This window comes from Heterodontus francisci, chromosome 14, assembly GCF_036365525.1.
Source record: "Heterodontus francisci isolate sHetFra1 chromosome 14, sHetFra1.hap1, whole genome shotgun sequence".
NCBI classification, from domain to species: Eukaryota; Metazoa; Chordata; class Chondrichthyes; order Heterodontiformes; family Heterodontidae; genus Heterodontus; species Heterodontus francisci.
The window spans coordinates 20,979,009-21,003,934 of NC_090384.1; the positions used below are offsets into that span (position 1 = coordinate 20,979,009).

The 24,926-nt window shown below is 57.4% G+C and overlaps 1 protein-coding gene across 2 annotated transcripts in view; it reads left to right on the top strand.

Moving 5' to 3' along the window:
• The first annotated feature begins 3,409 nt into the window (after positions 1-3,409).
• LOC137377252 (CD59 glycoprotein-like) overlaps positions 3,410-24,926 on the top strand; it is a 76,043-nt gene continuing 54,526 nt past the window's right edge. The window contains exon 1 of one of the 2 annotated variants that reach the window (XM_068046797.1): positions 3,410-3,517. The gene's annotated coding sequence lies outside the window, so the exon portion shown is untranslated. The remainder of the gene's footprint in view (positions 3,518-24,926) is intronic. The other variant, XM_068046796.1, reaches the window with a different exon arrangement.

Sequence of the window (24,926 nt, forward strand, 5' to 3'; positions counted from 1 at the left end):
TTCCCACAGTGTGAGTTTATTATTACTGCAGTAACAGGAACTTTATTCCCACAGTGTGAGTTTATTATTGCTGCAGTAACAGGAACTTTATTCCCACAGTGTGAGTTTATTATTACTGCAGTAACAGGAACTTTATTCCCACAGTGTGAGTTTATTATTACTGCAGTAACAGGAACTTTATTAACACAGTGTGAGTTTATTATTACTGCAGTAACAGGAACTTTATTACCACAGTGTGAGTTTATTATTACTGCAGTAACAGGAACTTTATTCCCACAGTGTGAGTTTATTATTACTGCAGTAATAGGAACTTTATTCCCACAGTGTGAGTTTATTATTGCTGCAGTAACAGGAACTTTATTCCCACAGTGTGAGTTTATTATTGCTGCAGTAACAGGAACTTTATTCCCACAGTGTGAGTTTATTATTGCTGCAGTAACAGGAACTTTATTCCCACAGTGTGAGTTTATTATTACTGCAGTAACAGGAACTTTATTCCCACAGTGTGAGTTTATTATTACTGCAGTAACAGGAACTTTATTCCCACAGTGTGAGTTTATTATTACTGCAGTAACAGGAACTTTATTCCCACAGTGTGAGTTTATTATTACTGCAGTAACAGGAACTTTATTCCCACAGTGTGAGTTTATTATTACTGCAGTAACAGGAACTTTATTACCACAGTGTGAGTTTATTATTACTGCAGTAACAGGAACTTTATTCCCACAGTGTGAGTTTATTATTACTGCAGTAACAGGAACTTTATTACCACAGTGTGAGTTTATTATTACTGCAGTAACAGGAACTTTATTCCCACAGTGTGAGTTTATTATTACTGCAGTAACAGGAACTTTATTACCACAGTGTGAGTTTATTATTACTGCAGTAACAGGAACTTTATTACCACAGTGTGAGTTTATTATTACTGCAGTAACAGGAACTTTATTGCCACAGTGTGAGTTTATTATTACTGCAGTAACAGGAACTTTATTCCCACAGTGTGAGTTTATTATTACTGCAGTAACAGGAACTTTATTCCCACAGTGTGAGTTTATTATTGCTGCAGTAACAGGAACTTTATTCCCACAGTGTGAGTTTATTATTACTGCAGTAACAGGAACTTTATTCCCACAGTGTGAGTTTATTATTGCTGCAGTAACAGGAACTTTATTCCCACAGTGTGAGTTTATTATTACTGCAGTAACAGGAACTTTATTCCCACAGTGTGAGTTTATTATTACTGCAGTAACAGGAACTTTATTCCCACAGTGTGAGTTTATTATTACTGCAGTAACAGGAACTTTATTACCACAGTGTGAGTTTATTATTACTGCAGTAACAGGAACTTTATTCCCACAGTGTGAGTTTATTATTACTGCAGTAACAGGAACTTTATTACCACAGTGTGAGTTTATTATTACTGCAGTAACAGGAACTTTATTACCACAGTGTGAGTTTATTATTACTGCAGTAACAGGAACTTTATTCCCACAGTGTGAGTTTATTATTACTGCAGTAACAGGAACTTTATTCCCACAGTGTGAGTTTATTATTGCTGCAGTAACAGGAACTTTATTCCCACAGTGTGAGTTTATTATTGCTGCAGTAACAGGAACTTTATTCCCACAGTGTGAGTTTATTATTGCTGCAGTAACAGGAACTTTATTCCCACAGTGTGAGTTTATTATTGCTGCAGTAACAGGAACTTTATTCCCACAGTGTGAGTTTATTATTACTGCAGTAACAGGAACTTTATTCCCACAGTGTGAGTTTATTATTACTGCAGTAACAGGAACTTTATTACCACAGTGTGAGTTTATTATTACTGCAGTAACAGGAACTTTATTCCCACAGTGTGAGTTTATTATTGCTGCAGTAACAGGAACTTTATTCCCACAGTGTGAGTTTATTATTACTGCAGTAACAGGAACTTTATTCCCACAGTGTGAGTTTATTATTACTGCAGTAACAGGAACTTTATTCCCACAGTGTGAGTTTATTATTACTGCAGTAACAGGAACTTTATTACCACAGTGTGAGTTTATTATTACTGCAGTAACAGGAACTTTATTCCCACAGTGTGAGTTTATTATTGCTGCAGTAACAGGAACTTTATTCCCACAGTGTGAGTTTATTATTACTGCAGTAACAGGAACTTTATTCCCACAGTGTGAGTTTATTATTACTGCAGTAACAGGAACTTTATTCCCACAGTGTGAGTTTATTATTACTGCAGTAACAGGAACTTTATTCCCACAGTGTGAGTTTATTATTACTGCAGTAACAGGAACTTTATTCCCACAGTGTGGGTTTATTATTGCTGCAGTAACAGGAACTTTATTCCCACAGTGTGAGTTTATTATTACTGCAGTAACAGGAACTTTATTCACACAGTGTGAGTTTATTATTACTGCAGTAACAGGAACTTTATTCCCACAGTGTGAGTTTATTATTACTGCAGTAACAGGAACTTTATTCCCACAGTGTGAGTTTATTATTAATGCAGTAACAGGTACTTTATTCCCACAGTGTGAGTTTATTATTACTGCAGTAACAGGAACTTTATTCCCACAGTGTGAGTTTATTATTACTGCAGTAACAGGAACTTTATTCCCACAGTGTGAGTTTATTATTACTGCAGTAACAGGAACTTTATTCCCACAGTGTGGGTTTATTATTGCTGCAGTAACAGGAACTTTATTCCCACAGTGTGAGTTTATTATTACTGCAGTAACAGGAACTGTATTCACACAGTGTGAGTTTATTATTACTGCAGTAACAGGAACTTTATTCCCACAGTGTGAGTTTATTATTAATGCAGTAACAGGTACTTTATTCCCACAGTGTGAGTTTATTATTACTGCAGTAACAGGAACTTTATTCCCACAGTGTGAGTTTATTATTACTGCAGTAACAGGAACTTTATTCCCACAGTGTGGGTTTATTATTGCTGCAGTAACAGGAACTTTATTCCCACAGTGTGAGTTTATTATTACTGCAGTAACAGGAACTTTATTCACACAGTGTGAGTTTATTATTACTGCAGTAACAGGAACTTTATTCCCACAGTGTGAGTTTATTATTACTGCAGTAACAGGAACTTTATTCCCACAGTGTGAGTTTATTATTACTGCAGTAACAGGAACTTTATTCCCACAGTGTGAGTTTATTATTAATGCAGTAACAGGTACTTTATTCCCACAGTGTGAGTTTATTATTACTGCAGTAACAGGAACTTTATTACCACAGTGTGAGTTTATTATTACTGCAGTAACAGGAACTTTATTCCCACAGTGTGAGTTTATTATTGCTGCAGTAACAGGTACTCTATTCCCACAGTGTGAGTTTATTATTATTGCGCCAACTATTGCTGCAGAATGACGATCTCCTCGGAGAACGTTCTTGCCTCGCCCGACAATGCACGCGCACTGAGCATGCGCACTCTAACGGCTGTTGTAATCCTGCGGTGGAGACGTTGAAGGGAAAACAGTAAATTCAGGAAGATCAGCAAGTGAGGGTGAGTGAGAGTGTTCGGTGGGACAGAGGGGCCGGAGTGAGGGTGAGTGAGAGTGTTCGGTGGGACAGAGGGGCCGGAGTGAGGGTGAGTGAGAGTGTTCAGTGCAACAGAGGGGCCGGAGTAAGGGTGAGTGAGAGTGTTCGGTGGGACAGAGGGGCCGGAGTGAGGGTGAGTGAGAGTGTTCAGTGCAACAGAGGGGCCGGAGTAAGGGTGAGTGAGAGTGTTCGGTGGGACAGAGGGGCCGGAGTGAGGGTGAGTGAGAGTGTTCAGTGCAACAGAGGGGCCGGAGTGAGGGTGAGTGAGAGTGTTCGGTGGGACAGAGGGGCCGGAGTGAGGGTGAGTGAGAGTGTTCAGTGCAACAGAGGGGCCGGAGTAAGGGTGAGTGAGAGTGTTCGGTGGGACAGAGGGGCCGGAGTGAGGGTGAGTGAGAGTGTTCAGTGCAACAGAGGGGCCGGAGTGAGGGTGAGTGAGAGTGTTCAGTGCAACAGAGGGGCCGGAGTGAGGGTGAGTGAGAGTGTTCAGTGCAACAGAGGGGCCGGAGTGAGGGTGAGTGAGAGTGTTCAGTGCAACAGAGGGGCCGGAGTGAGGGTGAGTGAGAGTGTTCAGTGCAACAGAGGGGCCGGAGTGAGGGTGAGTGAGAGTGTTCAGTGCGACAGAGGGGCCGGGGTGAGTGAGAGTGTTCAGTGCAACAGAGGGGCTGGAGTGAGGGTGAGTGAGAGTGTTCAGTGCAACAGAGGGGCCGGAGTGAGGGTGAGTGAGAGTATTCGGTGGGACAGAGGGGCCGGAGTGAGGGTGAGTGAGAGTGTTCGGTGGGACAGAGGGGCCGGAGTGAGGGTGAGTGAGAGTGTTCAGTGCGACAGAGGGGCCGGAGTGAGGGTGAGTGAGAGTGTTCAGTGCAACAGAGGGGCCGGAGTGAGGATGAGTGAGAGTGTTCAGTGCAACAGAGGGGCCGGAGTGAGAGTGTTCAGTGCAACAGAGGGGCCGGAGTGAGGGTGAGTGAGAGTGTTCGGTGGGACAGAGGGGCCGGTGTGAGGGTGAGTGAGAGTGTTCAGTGCAACAGAGGGGCCGGAGTGAGGGTGAGTGAGAGTGTTCAGTGCAACAGAGGGGCCGGAGTGAGGGTGAGTGAGAGTGTTCAGTGCAACAGAGGGGCCGGAGTGAGGGTGAGTGAGAGTGTTCAGTGCAACAGAGGGGCCGGAGTGAGGGTGAGTGAGAGTGTTCAGTGCAACAGAGGGGCTGGAGTGAGGGTGAGTGAGAGTGTTCAGTGCAACAGAGGGGCCGGAGTGAGGGTGAGTGAGAGTGTTCAGTGCAACAGAGGGGCTGGAGTGAGGGTGAGTGAGAGTGTTCAGTGCAACAGAGGGGCCGGAGTGAGGGTGAGTGAGAGTGTTCGGTGGGACAGAGGGGCCGGAGTGAGGGTGAGTGAGAGTGTTCGGTGGGACAGAGGGGCCGGAGTGAGGGTGAGTGAGAGTGTTCAGTGCGACAGAGGGGCCGGAGTGAGAGTGTTCAGTGCAACAGAGGGGCCGGAGTGAGGGTGAGTGAGCGTGTTCAGTGCAACAGAGGGGCCGGAGTGAGGGTGAGTGAGAGTGTTCGGTGGGACAGAGGGGCCGGAGTGAGGGTGAGTGAGAGTGTTCGGTGGGACAGAGGGGCCGGAGTGAGGGTGAGTGAGAGTGTTCAGTGCGACAGAGGGGCCGGAGTGAGGGTGAGTGAGAGTGTTCGGTGCGACAGAGGGGCCGGAGTGAGGGTGAGTGAGAGTGTTCAGTGCGACAGAGGGGCCGGGGTGAGTGAGGGTGTTCGGTGGGACAGAGGGGCCAGAGTGAGGGTGAGTGAGTCTGTTCGGTGGGAAAGAGGGGCCGGAGTGAGGGTGAGTGAGAGTGTTCAGTGCGACAGAGGGGCCGGAGTGAGTGTCAGTACGACAGAGGGGCCGGAGTGAGGGTGAGTAAGTGTGTTCAGTGGGACAGAGGGGCCGGAGTGAGGGTCAGTGAGTGTCAGTGCGACAGAGGGGCCGGAGTGAGGGTGTGAGTGTGTTCAGTGCGACAGAGGGGCCGTAGTGAGGGTGAGTGAGTGTCAGTGCGACATAGGAGCTGGAGGGAGGGTGAGTGAGTGTGTTCAGTGCGACAGAGGGGCCGGAGTGAGGGTGAGTGAGTGTATTCAGTGCGACAGAGTGGCCGGAGTGAGGGTGAATGAGTGTATTCAGTGCGACAGAGGGGCCGGAGTGAGTGTCAGTACGACAGAGGGGCCGGTGTGAGGGTGAGTAAGTGTGTTCAGTGGGACAGAGGGGCCGGAGTGAGGGTGAGTGAGTGTCAGTGCGACAGAGGGGCCGGAGTGAGGGTGAGTGAGTGTGCTCAGTGCGACAGAGGAGCCGGAGGGAGGGTGAGTGAACATGTTCAGTGCGACGGAGGGGCCGGAGGGAGTGTGAGTGAGTGTCGGTGCAACAGAGGGGCCGGTGTGAGTGAGTGTGTTCATTGGGACAGAGGGGCCGGGGTGAGGGTCAGTGAGTGTGTTCATTGGGACAGAGGGGCTGGAGTGAGGGTCAGTGAGTGTGTTCATTGGGACAGAGGGGCCGGAGTGAGGGTCAGTGAGTGTGTTCATTGGGACCGAGGGACTGGAGTGAGGGTCAGTGAGTGTGTTCATTGGGACAGACGGGCCGGAGTGAGGGTCAGTGAGTGTTTTCATTGGGACAGAGGGGCCGGAGTGAGGGTGAGTGAGTCTGTTCACTGGGACAGAGGGGCCGGAGTGAGGGTGAGTGCGAGTGTTCATTGTAACTGAGGGGCCGGACTGAGGGTGAGTGAGTCTGTTCACTGGGACAGAGGGGCCGGAGTGAGGGTGAGTGCGAGTGTTCACTGGGACAGAGGGGCTGGAGTGAGGGTGAGTGAAAATGGTCAGTGCGACAGAGGGGACGGAGGGAGGGTGAGTGAGTGTCGGTTCGACAGAGGGGCCGGAGTGAGGGTGAGTGAGAGTGTTCAGTGCGACAGAGGGGCCGGAGTGAGGGTGTGAGAGAGTGTTCGGTGGGACAGAGGGGCCGGAGTGAGGGTGATTGAGAGTGTTCGGTGGGACAGAGGGGCCGGAGTGAGGGTGAGTGAGAGTGTTCAGTGCGACAGAGGGGCCGGAGTGAGAGTGTTCAGTGCGACAGAGGGGCCGGAGTGAGAGTGTTCAGTGCGACAGAGGGGCCGGAGTGAGAGTGTTCAGTGCGACAGAGGGGCCGGAGTGAGAGTGTTCAGTGCGACAGAGGGGCCGGAGTGAGAGTGTTCAGAGCGACTGAGGGGCCGGAGTGAGGATCAGTGAGAGTGTTTGGTGGGACAGAGGGGCCGGAGTGAGGGTGATTGAGAGTGTTCAGTGGGACAGAGGGGCCGGGGTGAGTGAGAGTGTTCAGTGCGACAGAGGGGCCGGAGTGAGGGTGAGTGAGTCTGTTCGGTGGGACAGAGGGGCCTGACTGAGGGTGAGTGAGAGTGCTCGGTGGGACAGAGGGGCCGGAGTGAGGGTGATTGAGAGTGTTCGGTGGGACAGAGGGGCCGGGGTGAGTGAGAGTGTTCAGTGCGACAGAGGGGCCGGAGTGAGGGTCAGTGAGAGTGTTTGGTGGGACAGAGGGGCCGGAGTGAGGGTGAGTGAGAGTGTTCGGTGGGACAGAGGGGCCGGGGTGAGTGAGAATGTTCAGTGCGACAGAGGGGCCGGAGTGAGTGTCCGTACGACAGAGAAGCCGGAGTGAGGGTGAGTAAGTGTGTTCAGTGGGACAGAGGGGCCGGATTGAGGGTGAGTGAGTGTCAGTGCGACAGAGGGGCCGGAGTGAGGGTGAGTGAGTGTGTTCAGTGCGACATAGGGGCCGGAGTGAGGGTGAGTGAGTGTGTTCAGTGCGACAGAGGGGCCGGAGTGAGGGTGAGTGAGTGTGTTCAGTGCGACAGAGGGGCCGGAGTGAGCATGAGTGAGTGTGTTCAGTGCGACAGAGGGGCCGGCGTGAGGGTGAGTGAGTGTCATTGCGACAGAGGGGCCGGAGTGAGGGTGAGTGAGTGTGTTCAGGCGACAGAGGAGCCGTAGGGAGTGTGAGTGAGTGTCGGTACAACAGAGGGGCCGGAGTGAGGGTGAGTGAGTGTGTTCAGTGCAACAGAGGGGCCGGAGTGAGTGTCAGTACGACAGAGAAGCCGGAGTGAGGGTGAGTAAGTGTGTTCAGTGGGACAGAGAGGCCGGATTGAGGGTGAGTGAGTGTCAGTGCGACAGAGGGGCCGGAGTGAGGGTGAGTGAGTGTGTTCAGTGCGACATAGGGGCCGGAGTGAGGGTGAGTGAGTGTGTTCAGTGCGACAGAGGGGCCGGAGTGAGGGTGAGTGAGTGTGTTCAGTGCGACAGAGGGGCCGGAGTGAGCATGAGTGAGTGTGTTCAGTGCGACAGAGGGGCCGGCGTGAGGGTGAGTGAGTGTCATTGCGACAGAGGAGCCGGAGGGAGGGTGAGTGAGTGTCGGTGCAACAGAGGGGCCGGAGTGAGGGTGAGTGATTGTGTTCAGTGCGACAGAGGAGCCGTAGGGAGTGTGAGTGAGTGTCGGTACAACAGAGGGGCCGGAGTGAGGGTCAGTGAGTGTGTTCATTGGGACAGAGGGGCTGGAGTGAGGGTCATTGAGTGAGAGTGTTCAGAGCGACAGACAGCCCGGAGTGAGGGTGAGTGAGTGTGTTCATTGGGACAGAGGGGCCGGAGTGAGGGTGAATGAGTGTGTTGACTGGGACAGAGGGGCCGGAGTGAGGGTGAGTGCGAGTGTTCAGTGCAACAGAGGGGCCGGACTGATGGTGAGTGAGTCTGTTCACTGGGACAGAGGGGCCGGAGTGAGGGTGAGTGCGAGTGCTCAGGGCGACAGAGGGGCCGGAGTGAGGGTGAATGAGATTGTTCAGTGCGATAAAGGGGCCGGAGTGAGGGTGAGTGAGTCTGTTCACTGGGACAGAGGGGCCGGAGTGAGGGTGAGCCAACATGTTCAGTGCGACGGAGGGGCTGGAGTGAGTGAAGGTGAGTGAGAGTGTTCAGTGCGACAGAGGGGCCAGAGGGAGGGTGAGTGAGTGTCAGTGCGACAGAAGGGCTGGAGTGAGGGTGAGTGAGTGTGTTCAGTGCAACAGAGGGGCCGGAGTGAGGGTGAGTGAGAGTGTTCAGTGCAACAGAGGGGCCGGAGTGCGGGTGAGTGAGAGTGTTCAGTGCAACAGAGGGGCCGGAGTGAGGGTGTGTGAGAGTGTTCAGTGCAACAGAGGGGCCGGAGTGAGGGTGAGTGAGAGTGTTCGGTGGGACAGAGGGGCCGGTGTGAGGGTGAGTGAGAGTGTTCAGTGCAACAGAGGGGCCGGAGTGAGGGTGAGTGAGAGTGTTCAGTGCAACAGAGGGGCCGGAGTGAGGGTGAGTGAGAGTGTTCAGTGCAACAGAGGGGCCGGAGTGAGGGTGAGTGAGAGTGTTCAGTGCAACAGAGGGGCCGGAGTGAGGGTGAGTGAGAGTGTTCAGTGCAACAGAGGGGCCGGAGTGAGGGTGAGTGAGAGTGTTCAGTGCAACAGAGGGGCTGGAGTGAGGGTGAGTGAGAGTGTTCAGTGCAACAGAGGGGCCGGAGTGAGGGTGAGTGAGAGTGTTCAGTGCAACAGAGGGGCTGGAGTGAGGGTGAGTGAGAGTGTTCAGTGCAACAGAGGGGCCGGAGTGAGGGTGAGTGAGAGTGTTCGGTGGGACAGAGGGGCCGGAGTGAGGGTGAGTGAGAGTGTTCGGTGGGACAGAGGGGCCGGAGTGAGGGTGAGTGAGAGTGTTCAGTGCAACAGAGGGGCCGGAGTGAGGGTGAGTGAGAGTGTTCAGTGCAACAGAGGGGCCGGAGTGAGGGTGAGTGAGAGTGTTCAGTGCAACAGAGGGGCCGGAGTGAGGGTGAGTGAGAGTGTTCGGTGGGACAGAGGGGCCGGAGTGAGGGTGAGTGAGAGTGTTCAGTGCAACAGAGGGGCCGGAGTGAGGGTGAGTGAGAGTGGTCAGTGCAACAGAGGGGCCGGAGTGAGGGTGAGTGAGAGTGGTCAGTGCAACAGAGGGGCCGGGGTGAGTGAGAGTGTTCAGTGCAACAGAGGGGCCGGAGTGAGGGTGAGTGAGAGTGTTCAGTGCAACAGAGGGGCCGGAGTGAGGGTGAGTGAGAGTGTTCGGTGGGACAGAGGGGCCGGAGTGAGGGTGAGTGAGAGTGTTCGGTGGGACAGAGGGGCCGGTGTGAGGGTGAGTGAGTGTGTTCAGTGCAACAGAGGGGCCGGAGTGAGGGTGAGTGAGAGTGTTCAGTGCAACAGAGGGGCCGGAGTGAGGGTGAGTGAGAGTGTTCAGTGCAACAGAGGGGCCGGAGTGAGGGTGAGTGAGAGTGGTCAGTGCAACAGAGGGGCCGGGGTGAGTGAGAGTGTTCAGTGCAACAGAGGGGCCGGAGTGAGGGTGAGTGAGAGTGTTCAGTGCAACAGAGGGGCTGGAGTGAGGGTGAGTGAGAGTGTTCAGTGCAACAGAGGGGCCGGAGTGAGGGTGAGTGAGAGTGTTCAGTGCAACAGAGGGGCTGGAGTGAGGGTGAGTGAGAGTGTTCAGTGCAACAGAGGGGCCGGAGTGAGGGTGAGTGAGAGTGTTCGGTGGGACAGAGGGGCCGGAGTGAGGGTGAGTGAGAGTGTTCGGTGGGACAGAGGGGCCGGAGTGAGGGTGAGTGAGAGTGTTCAGTGCGACAGAGGGGCCGGAGTGAGGGTGAGTGAGAGTGTTCAGTGCAACAGAGGGGCCGGAGTGAGGGTGAGTGAGAGTGTTCAGTGCAACAGAGGGGCCGGAGTGAGGGTGAGTGAGAGTGTTCGGTGGGACAGAGGGGCCGGTGTGAGGGTGAGTGAGAGTGTTCAGTGCAACAGAGGGGCCGGAGTGAGGGTGAGTGAGAGTGTTCAGTGCAACAGAGGGGCCGGAGTGAGGGTGAGTGAGAGTGTTCAGTGCAACAGAGGGGCCGGAGTGAGGGTGAGTGAGAGTGTTCAGTGCAACAGAGGGGCTGGAGTGAGGGTGAGTGAGAGTGTTCAGTGCAACAGAGGGGCCGGAGTGAGGGTGAGTGAGAGTGTTCAGTGCAACAGAGGGGCTGGAGTGAGGGTGAGTGAGAGTGTTCGGTGGGACAGAGGGGCCGGAGTGAGGGTGAGTGAGAGTGTTCGGTGGGACAGAGGGGCCGGAGTGAGGGTGAGTGAGAGTGTTCAGTGCGACAGAGGGGCCGGAGTGAGGGTGAGTGAGAGTGTTCAGTGCAACAGAGGGGCCGGAGTGAGGGTGAGTGAGAGTGTTCAGTGCAACAGAGGGGCCGGAGTGAGGGTGAGTGAGAGTGTTGGTGGGACAGAGGGGCCGGTGTGAGGGTGAGTGAGTGTGTTCAGTGCAACAGAGGGGCCGGAGTGAGGGTGAGTGAGAGTGTTCAGTGCAACAGAGGGGCCGGAGTGAGGGTGAGTGAGAGTGTTCAGTGCAACAGAGGGGCCGGAGTGAGGGTGAGTGAGAGTGTTCAGTGCAACAGAGGGGCCGGGGTGAGTGAGAGTGTTCAGTGCAACAGAGGGGCCGGAGTGAGGGTGAGTGAGAGTGTTCAGTGCAACAGAGGGGCTGGAGTGAGGGTGAGTGAGAGTGTTCAGTGCAACAGAGGGGCCGGAGTGAGGGTGAGTGAGAGTGTTCAGTGCAACAGAGGGGCTGGAGTGAGGGTGAGTGAGAGTGTTCAGTGCAACAGAGGGGCCGGAGTGAGGGTGAGTGAGAGTGTTCGGTGGGACAGAGGGGCCGGAGTGAGGGTGAGTGAGAGTGTTCGGTGGGACAGAGGGGCCGGAGTGAGGGTGAGTGAGAGTGTTCAGTGCGACAGAGGGGCCGGAGTGAGGGTGAGTGAGAGTGTTCAGTGCAACAGAGGGGCCGGAGTGAGGGTGAGTGAGAGTGTTCAGTGCAACAGAGGGGCCGGAGTGAGGGTGAGTGAGAGTGTTCGGTGGGACAGAGGGGCCGGAGTGAGGGTGAGTGAGAGTGTTCGGTGGGACAGAGGGGCCGGAGTGAGGGTGAGTGAGAGTGTTCAGTGCGACAGAGGGGCCGGAGTGAGGGTGAGTGAGAGTGTTCGGTGCGACAGAGGGGCCGGAGTGAGGGTGAGTGAGAGTGTTCAGTGCGACAGAGGGGCCGGGGTGAGTGAGAGTGTTCGGTGGGACAGAGGGGCCAGAGTGAGGGTGAGTGAGTCTGTTCGGTGGGAAAGAGGGGCCGGAGTGAGGGTGAGTGAGAGTGTTCAGTGCGACAGAGGGGCCGGAGTGAGGGTGAGTAGTCTGTTCGGTGGGAAAGAGGGGCCGGAGTGAGGGTGAGTGAGAGTGTTCGGTGCGACAGAGGGGCTGGAGTTAGTGTGAGGGAGAGTGTTCAGTGCGACAGAGGGGCCGGTGTGAGTGAGTCTGTTCAGTGTGACAGAAGGGCCGGATTGAGGGTGAGTGAGTGTGTTCAGTGCAACAGAGGGGCCGGAGTGAGTGTCAGTACGACAGAGGGGCCGGAGTGAGGGTGAGTAAGTGTGTTCAGTGGGACAGAGGGGCCGGAGTGAGGGTCAGTGAGTGTCAGTGCGACAGAGGGGCCGGAGTGAGGGTGTGAGTGTGTTCAGTGCGACAGAGGGGCCGTAGTGAGGGTGAGTGAGTGTCAGTGCGACATAGGAGCTGGAGGGAGGGTGAGTGAGTGTGTTCAGTGCGACAGAGGGGCCGGAGTGAGGGTGAGTGAGTGTGTTCAGTGCGACAGAGGGGCCGGAGTGAGGGTGTGAGTGTGTTCAGTGCGACAGAGGGGCCGTAGTGAGGGTGAGTGAGTGTCAGTGCGACAGAGGGGCCGGAGTGAGGGTGAGTGAGTGTGTTCAGTGCGACATAGGGGCCGGAGTGAGGGTGAGTGAGTGTGTTCAGTGCGACAGAGGGGCCGGAGTGAGGGTGAGTGAGTGTGTTCAGTGCGACAGAGGGGCCGGAGTGAGCATGAGTGAGTGTGTTCAGTGCGACAGAGGGGCCGGTGTGAGGGTGAGTGAGTGTGTTCAGTGCAACAGAGGGGCCGGATTGAGGGTGAGTGAGTGTCAGTGCGACAGAGGGGCCGGAGTGAGGGTGAGTGAGTGTGTTCAGTGCGACATAGGGGCCGGAGTGAGGGTGAGTGAGTGTGTTCAGTGCGACAGAGGGGCCGGAGTGAGGGTGAGTGAGTGTGTTCAGTGCGACAGAGGGGCCGGAGTGAGCATGAGTGAGTGTGTTCAGTGCGACAGAGGGGCCGGCTTGAGGGTGAGTGAGTGTCATTGCGACAGAGGGGCCGGAGTGAGGGTGAGTGAGTGTGTTCAGTGCGACAGAGGAGCCGTAGGGAGTGTGAGTGAGTGTCGGTACAACAGAGGGGCCGGAGTGAGGGTGAGTGATTGTGTTCAGTGCGACAGAGGAGCCGTAGGGAGTGTGAGTGAGTGTCGGTACAACAGAGGGGCCGGAGTGAGGGTGAGTGAGTGTGTTCAGTGCGACAGAGGGGCCGGAGTGAGGGTGAGTGAGTGTGTTCAGTGCGACAGAGGGGCCAGAGTCAGAGCGAGGTACGCTGTTCAGTCCGACAGAGGGGCCGGAGTGAGGGTGAGTGAGTGTGTTCAGTGCGACAGAGGGGCCGGCGTGAGGGTGAGTGAGTGTCATTGCGACAGAGGAGCCGGAGGGAGGGTGAGTGAGTGTCGGTGCAACAGAGGGGCCGGAGTGAGGGTGAGTGATTGTGTTCAGTGCGACAGAGGAGCCGTAGGGAGTGTGAGTGAGTGTCGGTACAACAGAGGGGCCGGAGTGAGGGTCAGTGAGTGTGTTCATTGTGACAGAGGGGCTGGAGTGAGGGTCATTGAGTGAGAGTGTTCAGAGCGACAGACAGCCCGGAGTGAGGGTGAGTGAGTGTGTTCATTGGGACAGAGGGGCCGGAGTGAGGGTGAATGAGTGTGTTCACTGGGACAGAGGGGCCGGAGTGAGGGTGAGTGCGAGTGTTCAGTGCAACAGAGGGGCCGGACTGATGGTGAGTGAGTCTGTTCACTGGGACAGAGGGGCCGGAGTGAGGGTGAGTGCGAGTGCTCAGGGCGACAGAGGGGCCGGAGTGAGGGTGAATGAGATTGTTCAGTGCGATAAAGGGGCCGGAGTGAGGGTGAGTGAGTCTGTTCACTGGGACAGAGGGGCCGGAGTGAGGGTGAGCCAACATGTTCAGTGCGACGGAGGGGCTGGAGTGAGTGAAGGTGAGTGAGAGTTTTCAGTGCGACAGAGGGGCCGGAGTGAAGGTGAGTGTGAGTGTTCAGTGCGACAGAGGGGCCGGAGTGAGGGTGAGTGAGAGTGTTCAGTGCGACAGAGGGGCTGGAGTGAGGGTGAGTGAGAGTGTTCGGTAGGACAGAGGGGCCGGAGTTAGGGTGAGTGAGAGTGTTCGGTGGGACAGAGGGGCCGGAGTGAGGGTGAGTGAGAGTGTTCGGTGGGACAGAGGGGCCGGAGTGAGGGTGAGTGAGAGTGTTCAGTGCGACAGAGGGGCCGGAGTGAGGGTGTGAGAGAGTGTTCGGTGGGACAGAGGGGCCGGAGTGAGGGTGATTGAGAGTGTTCGGTGGGACAGAGGGGCCGGAGTGAGGGTGAGTGAGAGTGTTCAGTGCGACAGAGGGGCCGGAGTGAGAGTGTTCAGTGCGACAGAGGGGCCGGAGTGAGAGTGTTCAGTGCGACAGAGGGGCCGGAGTGAGAGTGTTCAGTGCGACAGAGGGGCCGGGGTGAGTGAGAGTGTTCAGAGCGACTGAGGGGCCGGAGTGAGGATCAGTGAGAGTGTTTGGTGGGACAGAGGGGCCGGAGTGAGGGTGAGTGAGAGTGTTCGGTGGGACAGAGGGGCCGGGGTGAGTGAGAATGTTCAGTGCGACAGAGGGGCCGGAGTGAGTGTCCGTACGACAGAGAAGCCGGAGTGAGGGTGAGTAAGTGTGTTCAGTGGGACAGAGGGGCCGGATTGAGGGTGAGTGAGTGTCAGTGCGACAGAGGGGCCGGAGTGAGGGTGAGTGAGTGTGTTCAGTGCGACATAGGGGCCGGAGTGAGGGTGAGTGAGTGTGTTCAGTGCGACAGAGGGGCCGGAGTGAGGGTGAGTGAGTGTGTTCAGTGCGACAGAGGGGCCGGAGTGAGCATGAGTGAGTGTGTTCAGTGCGACAGAGGGGCCGGCGTGAGGGTGAGTGAGTGTCATTGCGACAGAGGAGCCGGAGGGAGGGTGAGTGAGTGTCGGTGCAACAGAGGGGCCGGAGTGAGGGTGAGTGATTGTGTTCAGTGCGACAGAGGAGCCGTAGGGAGTGTGAGTGAGTGTCGGTACAACAGAGGGGCCGGAGTGAGGGTCAGTGAGTGTGTTCATTGGGACAGAGGGGCTGGAGTGAGGGTCATTGAGTGAGAGTGTTCAGAGCGACAGACAGCCCGGAGTGAGGGTGAGTGAGTGTGTTCATTGGGACAGAGGGGCCGGAGTGAGGGTGAATGAGTGTGTTCACTGGGACAGAGGGGCCGGAGTGAGGGTGAGTGCGAGTGTTCAGTGCAACAGAGGGGCCGGACTGATGGTGAGTGAGTCTGTTCACTGGGACAGAGGGGCCGGAGTGAGGGTGAGTGCGAGTGCTCAGGGCGACAGAGGGGCCGGAGTGAGGGTGAATGAGATTGTTCAGTGCGATAAAGGGGCCGGAGTGAGGGTGAGTGAGTCTGTTCACTGGGACAGAGGGGCCGGAGTGAGGGTGAGCCAACATGTTCAGTGCGACGGAGGGGCTGGAGTGAGTGAAGGTGAGTGAGAGTGTTCAGTGCGACAGAGGGGCCAGAGGGAGGGTGAGTGAGTGTCAGTGCGACAGAAGGGCTGGAGTGAGGGTGAGTGAGTGTGTTCAGTGCAACAGAGGGGCCGGAGTGAGGGTGAGTGAGAGTGTTCAGTGCAACAGAGGGGCCGGGGTGAGTGAGAGTGTTCAGTGCAACAGAGGGGCCGGAGTGAGGGTGTGTGAGAGTGTTCAGTGCAACAGAGGGGCCGGAGTGAGGGTGAGTGAGAGTGTTCGGTGGGACAGAGGGGCCGGTGTGAGGGTGAGTGAGAGTGTTCAGTGCAACAGAGGGGCCGGAGTGAGGGTGAGTGAGAGTGTTCAGTGCAACAGAGGGGCCGGAGTGAGGGTGAGTGAGAGTGTTCAGTGCAACAGAGGGGCCGGAGTGAGGGTGAGTGAGAGTGTTCAGTGCAACAGAGGGGCCGGAGTGAGGGTGAGTGAGAGTGTTTAGTGCAACAGAGGGGCCGGAGTGAGGGTGAGTGAGAGTGTTCAGTGCAACAGAGGGGCTGGAGTGAGGGTGAGTGAGAGTGTTCAGTGCAACAGAGGGGCCGGAGTGAGGGTGAGTGAGAGTGTTCAGTGCAACAGAGGGGCTGGAGTGAGGGTGAGTGAGAGTGTTCAGTGCAACAGAGGGGCCGGAGTGAGGGTGAGTGAGAGTGTTCGGTGGGACAGAGGGGCCGGAGTGAGGGTGAGTGAGAGTGTTCGGTGGGACAGAGGGGCCGGAGTGAGGGTGAGTGAGAGTGTTCAGTGCAACAGAGGGGCCGGAGTGAGGCAGAGTGAGAGTGTTCAGTGCAACAGAGGGGCCGGAGTGAGGGTGAGTGAGAGTGTTCAGTGCAACAGAGGGGCCGGAGTGAGGGTGAGTGAGAGTGTTCGGTGGGACAGAGGGGCCGGTGTGAGGGTGAGTGAGTGTGTTCAGTGCAACAGAGGGGCCGGAGTGAGGGTGAGTGAGAGTGTTCAGTGCAACAGAGGGGCCGGAGTGAGGGTGAGTGAGAGTGTTCAGTGCAACAGAGGGGCCGGAGTGAGGGTGAGTGAGAGTGGTCAGTGCAACAGAGGGGCCGGAGTGAGGGTGAGTGAGAGTGTTCAGTGCAACAGAGGGGCCGGAGTGAGGGTGAGTGAGAGTGTTCGGTGGGACAGAGGGGCCGGAGTGAGGGTGCGTGTGAGTGTTCAGTGCAACAGAGGGGCTGGAGTGAGGGTGAGTGAGAGTGTTCAGTGCAACAGAGGGGCTGGAGTGAGGGTGAGTGAGAGTGTTCAGTGCAACAGAGGGGCCGGAGTGAGGGTGAGTGAGAGTGTTCAGTGCAACAGAGGGGCCGGAGTGAGGGTGAGTGAGAGTGTTCAGTGCAACAGAGGGGCTGGAGTGAGGGTGAGTGAGAGTGTTCAGTGCAACAGAGGGGCCGGAGTGAGGGTGAGTGAGAGTGTTCGGTGGGACAGAGGGGCCGGAGTGAGGGTGAGTGAGAGTGTTCGGTGGGACAGAGGGGCCGGAGTGAGGGTGAGTGAGAGTGTTCAGTGCGACAGAGGGGCCGGAGTGAGGGTGAGTGAGAGTGTTCAGTGCAACAGAGGGGCCGGAGTGAGGGTGAGTGAGAGTGTTCAGTGCAACAGAGGGGCCGGAGTGAGGGTGAGTGAGAGTGTTCGGTGGGACAGAGGGGCCGGAGTGAGGGTGAGTGAGAGTGTTCGGTGGGACAGAGGGGCCGGAGTGAGGGTGAGTGAGAGTGTTCAGTGCGACAGAGGGGCCGGAGCGAGGGTGAGTGAGAGTGTTCGGTGCGACAGAGGGGCCGGAGTGAGGGTGAGTGAGAGTGTTCAGTGCGACAGAGGGGCCGGGGTGAGTGAGAGTGTTCGGTGGGACAGAGGGGCCAGAGTGAGGGTGAGTGAGTCTGTTCGGTGGGAAAGAGGGGCCGGAGTGAGGGTGAGTGAGAGTGTTCAGTGCGACAGAGGGGCCGGAGTGAGGGTGAGTAGTCTGTTCGGTGGGAAAGAGGGGCCGGAGTGAGGGTGAGTGAGAGTGTTCGGTGCGACAGAGGGGCTGGAGTTAGTGTGAGGGAGAGTGTTCAGTGCGACAGAGGGGCCGGTGTGAGTGAGTCTGTTCAGTGTGACAGAAGGGCCGGATTGAGGGTGAGTGAGTGTGTTCAGTGCAACAGAGGGGCCGGAGTGAGTGTCAGTACGACAGAGGGGCCGGAGTGAGGGTGAGTAAGTGTGTTCAGTGGGACAGAGGGGCCGGAGTGAGGGTCAGTGAGTGTCAGTGCGACAGAGGGGCCGGAGTGAGGGTGTGAGTGTGTTCAGTGCGACAGAGGGGCCGTAGTGAGGGTGAGTGAGTGTCAGTGCGACATAGGAGCTGGAGGGAGGGTGAGTGAGTGTGTTCAGTGCGACAGAGGGGCCGGAGTGAGGGTGAGTGAGTGTATTCAGTGCGACAGAGTGGCCGGAGTGAGGGTGAATGAGTGTATTCAGTGCGACAGAGGGGCCGGAGTGAGTGTCAGTACGACAGAGGGGCCGGTGTGAGGGTGAGTAAGTGTGTTCAGTGGGACGGAGGGGCCGGAGTGAGGGTGAGTGAGTGTCAGTGCAACAGAGGGGCCGGAGTGAGGGTGAGTGAGTGTGCTCAGTGCGACAGAGGAGCCGGAGGGAGGGTGAGTGAACATGTTCAGTGCGACGGAGTGGCCGGAGGGAGTGTGAGTGAGTGTCGGTGCAACAGAGGGGCCGGTGTGAGTGAGTGTGTTCATTGGGACAGAGGGGCCGGGGTGAGGGTCAGTGAGTGTGTTCATTGGGACAGAGGGGCTGGAGTGAGGGTCAGTGAGTGTGTTCATTGGGACAGAGGGGCCGGAGTGAGGGTCAGTGAGTGTGTTCATTGGGACAGAGGGACTGGAGTGAGGGTCAGTGAGTGTGTTCATTGGGACAGACGGGCCGGAGTGAGGGTCAGTGAGTGTTTTCATTGGGACAGAGGGGCCGGAGTGAGGGTGAGTGAGTCTGTTCACTGGGACAGAGGGGCCGGAGTGAGGGTGAGTGCGAGTGTTCATTGTAACTGAGGGGCCGGACTGAGGGTGAGTGAGTCTGTTCACTGGGACAGAGGGGCCGGAGTGAGGGTGAGTGCGAGTGTTCACTGGGACAGAGGGGCTGGAGTGAGGGTGAGTGAAAATGGTCAGTGCGACAGAGGGGACGGAGGGAGGGTGAGTGAGTGTCGGTTCGACAGAGGGGCCGGAGTGAGGGTGAGTGAGAGTGTTCAGTGCGACAGAGGGGCCGGAGTGAGGGTGTGAGAGAGTGTTCGGTGGGACAGAGGGGCCGGAGTGAGGGTGATTGAGAGTGTTCGGTGGGACAGAGGGGCCGGAGTGAGGGTGAGTGAGAGTGTTCAGTGCGACAGAGGGGCCGGAGTGAGAGTGTTCAGTGCGACAGAGGGGCCGGAGTGAGAGTGTTCAGTGCGACAGAGGGGCCGGAGTGAGAGTGTTCAGAGCGACTGAGGGGCCGGAGTGAGGATCAGTGAGAGTGTTTGGTGGGACAGAGGGGCCGGAGTGAGGGTGATTGAGAGTGTTCAGTGGGACAGAGGGGCCGGGGTGAGTGAGAGTGTTCAGTGCGACAGAGGGGCCGGAGTGAGGGTGAGTGAGTCTGTTCGGTGGGACAGAGGGGCTGGAGTGAGGGTGAGTGAGAGTGTTCGGTGCGACAGAGGGGCCGGAGTGAGGGTGATTGAGAGTGTTGGGTGCGACAGAGGGGCCTGACTGAGGGTGAGTGAGAGTGCTCGGTGGGACAGAGGGGCCGGAGTGAGGGTGATTGAGAGTGTTCGGTGGGACAGAGGGGCCGGGGTGAGTGAGAGTGTTCAGTGCGACAGAGGGGCCGGAGTGAGGGTCAGTGAGAGTGTTTGGTGGGACAGAGGGGCCGGAGTGAGGGTGAGCGAGAGTGTTCGGTGGGACAGAGGGGCCGGGGTGAGTGAGAATGTTCAGCGCGACAGAGGGGCCGGAGTGAGTGTCCGTACGACAGAGAAGCCGGAGTGAGGGTGAGTAAGTGTGTTCAGTGGGACAGAGGGGCCGGATTGAGGGTGAGTGAGTGTCAGTGCGACAGAGGGGCCGGAGTGAGGGTGAGTGAGTGTGTTCAGTGCGACAGAGGGGCCGGAGTGAGGGTGAGTGAGTGTGTTCAGTGCGACAGAGGGGCCGGAGTGAGCATGAGTGAGTGTGTTCAGTGCGACAGAGGGGCCGGCGTGAGGGTGAGTGAGTGTCATTGCGACAGAGGGGCCGGAGTGAGGGTGAGTGAGTGTGTTCAGGCGACAGAGGAGCCGGAGGGAGGGTGAGTGAGTGTCGGTGCAACAGAGGGGCCGGAGTGAGGGTGAGTGATTGTGTTCAGTGCGACAGAGGAGCCGTAGGGAGTGTGAGTGAGTGTCGGTACAACAGAGGGGCCGGAGTGAGGGTGAGTGAGTGTGTTCAGTGCGACAGAGGGGCCGGAGTGAGGATGAGTGAGTGTGTTCAGTGCGACAGAGGGGCCAGAGTCAGAGCGAGGTACGCTGTTCAGTCCGACAGAGGGGCCGGAGTGAGGGTGAGTGAGTGTGTTCAGTGCGACAGAGGGGCCGGCGTGAGGGTGAGTGAGTGTCATTGCGACAGAGGAGCCGGAGGGAGGGTGAGTGAGTGTCGGTGCAACAGAGGGGCCGGAGTGAGGGTGAGTGATTGTGTTCAGTGCGACAGAGGAGCCGTAGGGAGTGTGAGTGAGTGTCGGTACAACAGAGGGGCCGGAGTGAGGGTCAGTGAGTGTGTTCATTGGGACAGAGGGGCTGGAGTGAGGGTCATTGAGTGAGAGTGTTCAGAGCGACAGACAGCCCGGAGTGAGGGTGAGTGAGTGTGTTCATTGGGACAGAGGGGCCGGAGTGAGGGTGAATGAGTGTGTTCACTGGGACAGAGGGGCCGGAGTGAGGGTGAGTGCGAGTGTTCAGTGCAACAGAGGGGCCGGACTGATGGTGAGTGAGTCTGTTCACTGGGACAGAGGGGCCGGAGTGAGGGTGAGTGCGAGTGCTCAGGGCGACAGAGGGGCCGGAGTGAGGGTGAATGAGATTGTTCAGTGCGATAAAGGGGCCGGAGTGAGGGTGAGTGAGTCTGTTCACTGGGACAGAGGGGCCGGAGTGAGGGTGAGCCAACATGTTCAGTGCGACGGAGGGGCTGGAGTGAGTGAAGGTGAGTGAGAGTGTTCAGTGCGACAGAGGGGCCAGAGGGAGGGTGAGTGAGTGTCAGTGCGACAGAAGGGCTGGAGTGAGGGTGAGTGAGTGTGTTCAGTGCAACAGAGGGGCCGGAGTGAAGGTGAGTGAGAGTGTTCAGTGCGACAGAGGGGCCGGAGTGAGGGTGAGTGAGAGTTTTCAGTGCGACAGAGGGGCCGGAGTGAAGGTGAGTGTGAGTGTTCAGTGCGACAGAGGGGCCGGAGTGAGGGTGAGTGAGAGTGTTCAGTGCGACAGAGGGGCTGGAGTGAGGGTGAGTGAGAGTGTTCGGTAGGACAGAGGGGCCGGAGTTAGGGTGAGTGAGAGTGTTCGGTGGGACAGAGGGGCCGGAGTGAGGGTGAGTGAGAGTGTTCGGTGGGACAGAGGGGCCGGAGTGAAGGTGAGTGAGAGTGTTCAGTGCGACAGAGGGGCCGGCGTGAGGGTGAGTGATAGTGTTCAGTGCGACAGAGGGGCCGGAGTGAGAGTGAGTGAGAGTGTTCAGTGCGACAGAGGGGCCGGAGTGCTGGTGAGTGAGAGTGTTCAGTGCGACAGAGGGGCCGGAGTGAGGGTGAGTGAGAGTGTTCGGTGGGACAGAGGGGCCGGAGTGAGGGTGAGTGAGAGTGTTCGGTGGGACAAAGGGGCCGGAGTGAGGGTGAGTGAGAGTGTTCAGTGGGACAGAGGGGCCGGAGTGAGGGTGAGTGAGAGTGTTCGGTGCAACAGAGGGGCCGGAGTGAGGGTGAGTGAGAGTGTTCAGTGCAACAGAGGGGCCGGAGTGAGGGTGAGTGAGAGTGTTCAGTGCAACAGAGGGGCCGGAGTGAGGGTGAGTGAGAGTGTTCAGTGCAACAGAGGGGCCGGAGTGAGGGTGAGTGAGAGTGTTCAGTGCAACAGAGGGCCGGAGTGAGGGTGAGTGAGAGTGTTCAGTGCAACAGAGGGGCCGGAGTGAGGGTGAGTGAGAGTGTTCAGTGCAACAGATGGGCCGGAGTGAGGGTGCGTGTGAGTGTTCAGTGCAACAGAGGGGCCGGAGTGAGGGTGAGTGAGAGTGTTCGGTGGGACAGAGGGGCCGGAGTGAGGGTGAGTGAGAGTGTTCAGTGCAACAGAGGGGCCGGAGTGAGGGTGAGTGAGAGTGTTCAGTGCAACAGAGGGGCCGGAGTGAGGGTGAGTGAGAGTGTTCAGTGCAACAGAGGGGCCGGAGTGAGGGTGAGTGAGAGTGTTCAGTGCAACAGAGGGGCCGGAGTGAGGGTGCGTGTGAGTGTTCAGTGCAACAGAGGGGCCGGAGTGAGGGTGAGTGAGAGTGTTCAGTGCAACAGAGGGGCCGGAGTGAGGGTGAGTGAGAGTGTTCAGTGCAACAGAGGGGCCGGAGTGAGGGTGAGTGAGAGTGTTCAGTGCAACAGAGGGGCCGGGGTGAGTGAGAGTGTTCGGTGGGACAGAGGGGCCGGTGTGAGGGTGAGTGAGAGTGTTCAGTGCAACAGAGGGGCCGGAGTGAGGGTGAGTGAGAGTGTTCAGTGCAACAGAGGGGCCGGAGTGAGGGTGAGTGAGAGTGTTCGGTGGGACAGAGGGGCCGGTGTGAGGGTGAGTGAGAGTGTTCAATGCAACAGAGGGGCCAGAGTGAGGGTGAGTGAGAGTGTTCAGTGCAACAGAGGGGCCGGAGTGAGGGTGAGTGAGAGTGTTCAGTGCAACAGAGGGGCTGGAGTGAGGGTGAGTGAGAGTGTTCAGTGCAACAGAGGGGCCGGAGTGAGGGTGAGTGAGAGTGTTCGGTGGGACAGAGGGGCCGGAGTGAGGGTGAGTGAGAGTGTTCGGTGGGACAGAGGGGCCGGAGTGAGGGTGAGTGAGAGTGTTCAGTGCGACAGAGGGGCCGGAGTGAGGGTGAGTGAGAGTGTTCGGTGCGACAGAGGGGCCGGAGTGAGGGTGAGTGAGAGTGTTCAGTGCGACAGAGGGGCCGGGTGAGTGAGAGTGTTCGGTGGGACAGAGGGGCCAGAGTGAGGGTGAGTGAGTCTGTTCGGTGGGAAAGAGGGGCCGGAGTGAGGGTGAGTGAGAGTGTTCGGTGCGACAGAGGGGCTGGAGTTAGTGTGAGGGAGAGTGTTCAGTGCGACAGAGGGGCCGGTGTGAGTGAGTCTGTTCAGTGCGACAGAAGGGCCGGATTGAGGGTGAGTGAGTGTGTTCAGTGCAACAGAGGGGCCGGAGTGAGTGTCAGTACGACAGAGGGGCCAGAGTGAGGGTGAGTAAGTGTGTTCAGTGGGACAGAGGGGCCGGAGTGAGGGTGTGAGTGTGTTCAGTGCGACAGAGGGGCCGGAGTGAGGGTGAGTGAGTGTATTCAGTGCGACAGAGTGGCCGGAGTGAGGGTGAATGAGTGTGTTCAGTGCGACAGAGGGGCCGGAGTGAGTGTCAGTACGACAGAGGGGCCGGTGTGAGGGTGAGTAAGTGTGTTCAGTGGGACAGAGGGGCCGGAGTGAGGGTGAGTGAGTGTCAGTGCGACAGAGGGGCCGGAGTGAGGGTGAGTGAGTGTGCTCAGTGCGACAGAGGAGCCGGAGGGAGGCTGAGTGAACATGTTCAGTGCGACGGAGGGGCCGGAGGGAGTGTGAGTGAGTGTCGGTGCAACAGAGGGGCCGGTGTGAGTGAGTGTGTTCATTGGGACAGAGGGGCCGGGGTGAGGGTCAGTGAGTGTGTTCATTGGGACAGAGGGGCTGGAGTGAGGGTCAGTGAGTGTGTTCATTGGGACAGAGGGGCCGGAGTGAGGGTCAGTGAGTGTGTTCATTGGGACAGAGGGACTGGAGTGAGGGTCAGTGAGTGTGTTCATTGGGACAGACGGGCCGGAGTGAGGGTCAGTGAGTGTTTTCATTGGGACAGAGGGGTCGGAGTGAGGGTGAGTGAGTCTGTTCACTGGGACAGAGGGGCCGGAGTGAGGGTGAGTGCGAGTGTTCATTGTAACTGAGGGGCCGGACTGAGGGTGAGTGAGTCTGTTCACTGGGACAGAGGGGCCGGAGTGAGGGTGAGTGCGAGTGTTCTACTGGGACAGAGGGGCTGGAGTGAGGGTGAGTGAAAATGGTCAGTGCGACAGAGGGGACGGAGGGAGGGTGAGTGAGTGTCGGTTCGACAGAGGGGCCGGAGTGAGGGTGCGTGAGAGTGTTCAGTGCGACAGAGGGGCCGGAGTGAGGGTGTGAGAGAGTGTTCGGTGGGACAGAGGGGCCGGAGTGAGGGTGAGTGAGAGTGTTCGGTGGGACAGAGGGGCCGGAGTGAGGGTGAGCGAGAGTGTTCGGTGGGATAGAGGGGACGACGTGAGGGTGAGTGAGAGTGTTCGGTGGGACAGAGGGGCCGGAGTGAGGGTGATTGAGAGTGTTCGGTGGGACAGAGGGGCCGGAGTGAGGGTGAGTTAGAGTGTTCAGTGCGACAGAGGGGCCGGAATGAGAGTGTTCAGTGCGACAGAGGGGCCGGAGTGAGAGTGTTCAGTGCGACAGAAGGGCCGGAGTGAGAGTGTTCAGTGCGACAGAGGGGCCGGAGTGAGAGTGTTCAGTGCGACAGAGGGGCCGGAGTGAGAGTGTTCAGTGCGACAGAGGGGCCGGAGTGAGAGTGTTCAGTGCGACAGAGGGGCCGGAGTGAGAGTGTTCAGTGCGACAGAGGGGCCGGAGTGAGAGTGTTCAGTGCGACAGAGGGGCCGGAGTGTGAGTGTTCAGAGCGACTGAGGGGCCGGAGTGAGGATCAGTGAGAGTGTTCGGTGGGACAGAGGGGCCGGGGTGAGGGTGAGCGAGTCTGTTCGGTGCGACAGAGGGGCCTGACTGAGGGTGAGTGAGAGTGCTCGGTGCGACAGAGGGGCCGGAGTGAGGGTGATTGAGAGTGTTCGGTGGGACAGAGGGGCCGGAGTGAGGGTGAGTGAGAGTGTTCAGTGCGACAGAGGGGCCGGAGTGAGGGTCAGTGAGAGTGTTTGGTGGGACAGAGGGGCCGGAGTGAGGGTGAGTGAGAGTGTTCGGTGGGACAGAGGGGCCGTGGTGAGTGAGAATGTTCAGTGCGACAGAGGGGCCGGAGTGAGTGTCAGTACGACAGAGAAGCCGGAGTGAGGGTGAGTAAGTGTGTTCAGTGGGACAGAGGGGCCGGATTGAGGGTGAGTGAGTGTCAGTGCGACAGAGGGGCCGGAGTGAGGGTGAGTGAGTGTGTTCAGTGCGACAGAGGGGCCGGAGTGAGGGTGAGTGAGTGTGTTCAGTGCGACAGAGGAGCCGCAGGGAGTGTGAGTGAGTGTCGGTACAACTGAGGGGCCGGAGTGAGGGTGAGTGAGTGTGTTCAGTGCGACAGAGGGGCCGGAGTGAGGGTGAGTGAGTGTGTTCAGTGCGACAGAGGGGCCAGAGTCAGAGCGAGGTACGCTGTTCAGTCCGACAGAGGGGCCGGAGTGAGGGTGAGTGAGTGTCTTCAGTGCAACAGAGGGGCCGGAGTGAGTGTCAGTTCGACAGAGAAGCCGGAGTGAGGGTGAGTAAGTGTGTTCAGTGGGACAGAGGGGCCGGATTGAGGGTGAGTGAGTGTCAGTGCGACAGAGGGGCTGGAGTGAGGGTGAGTGAGTGTGTTCAGTGCGA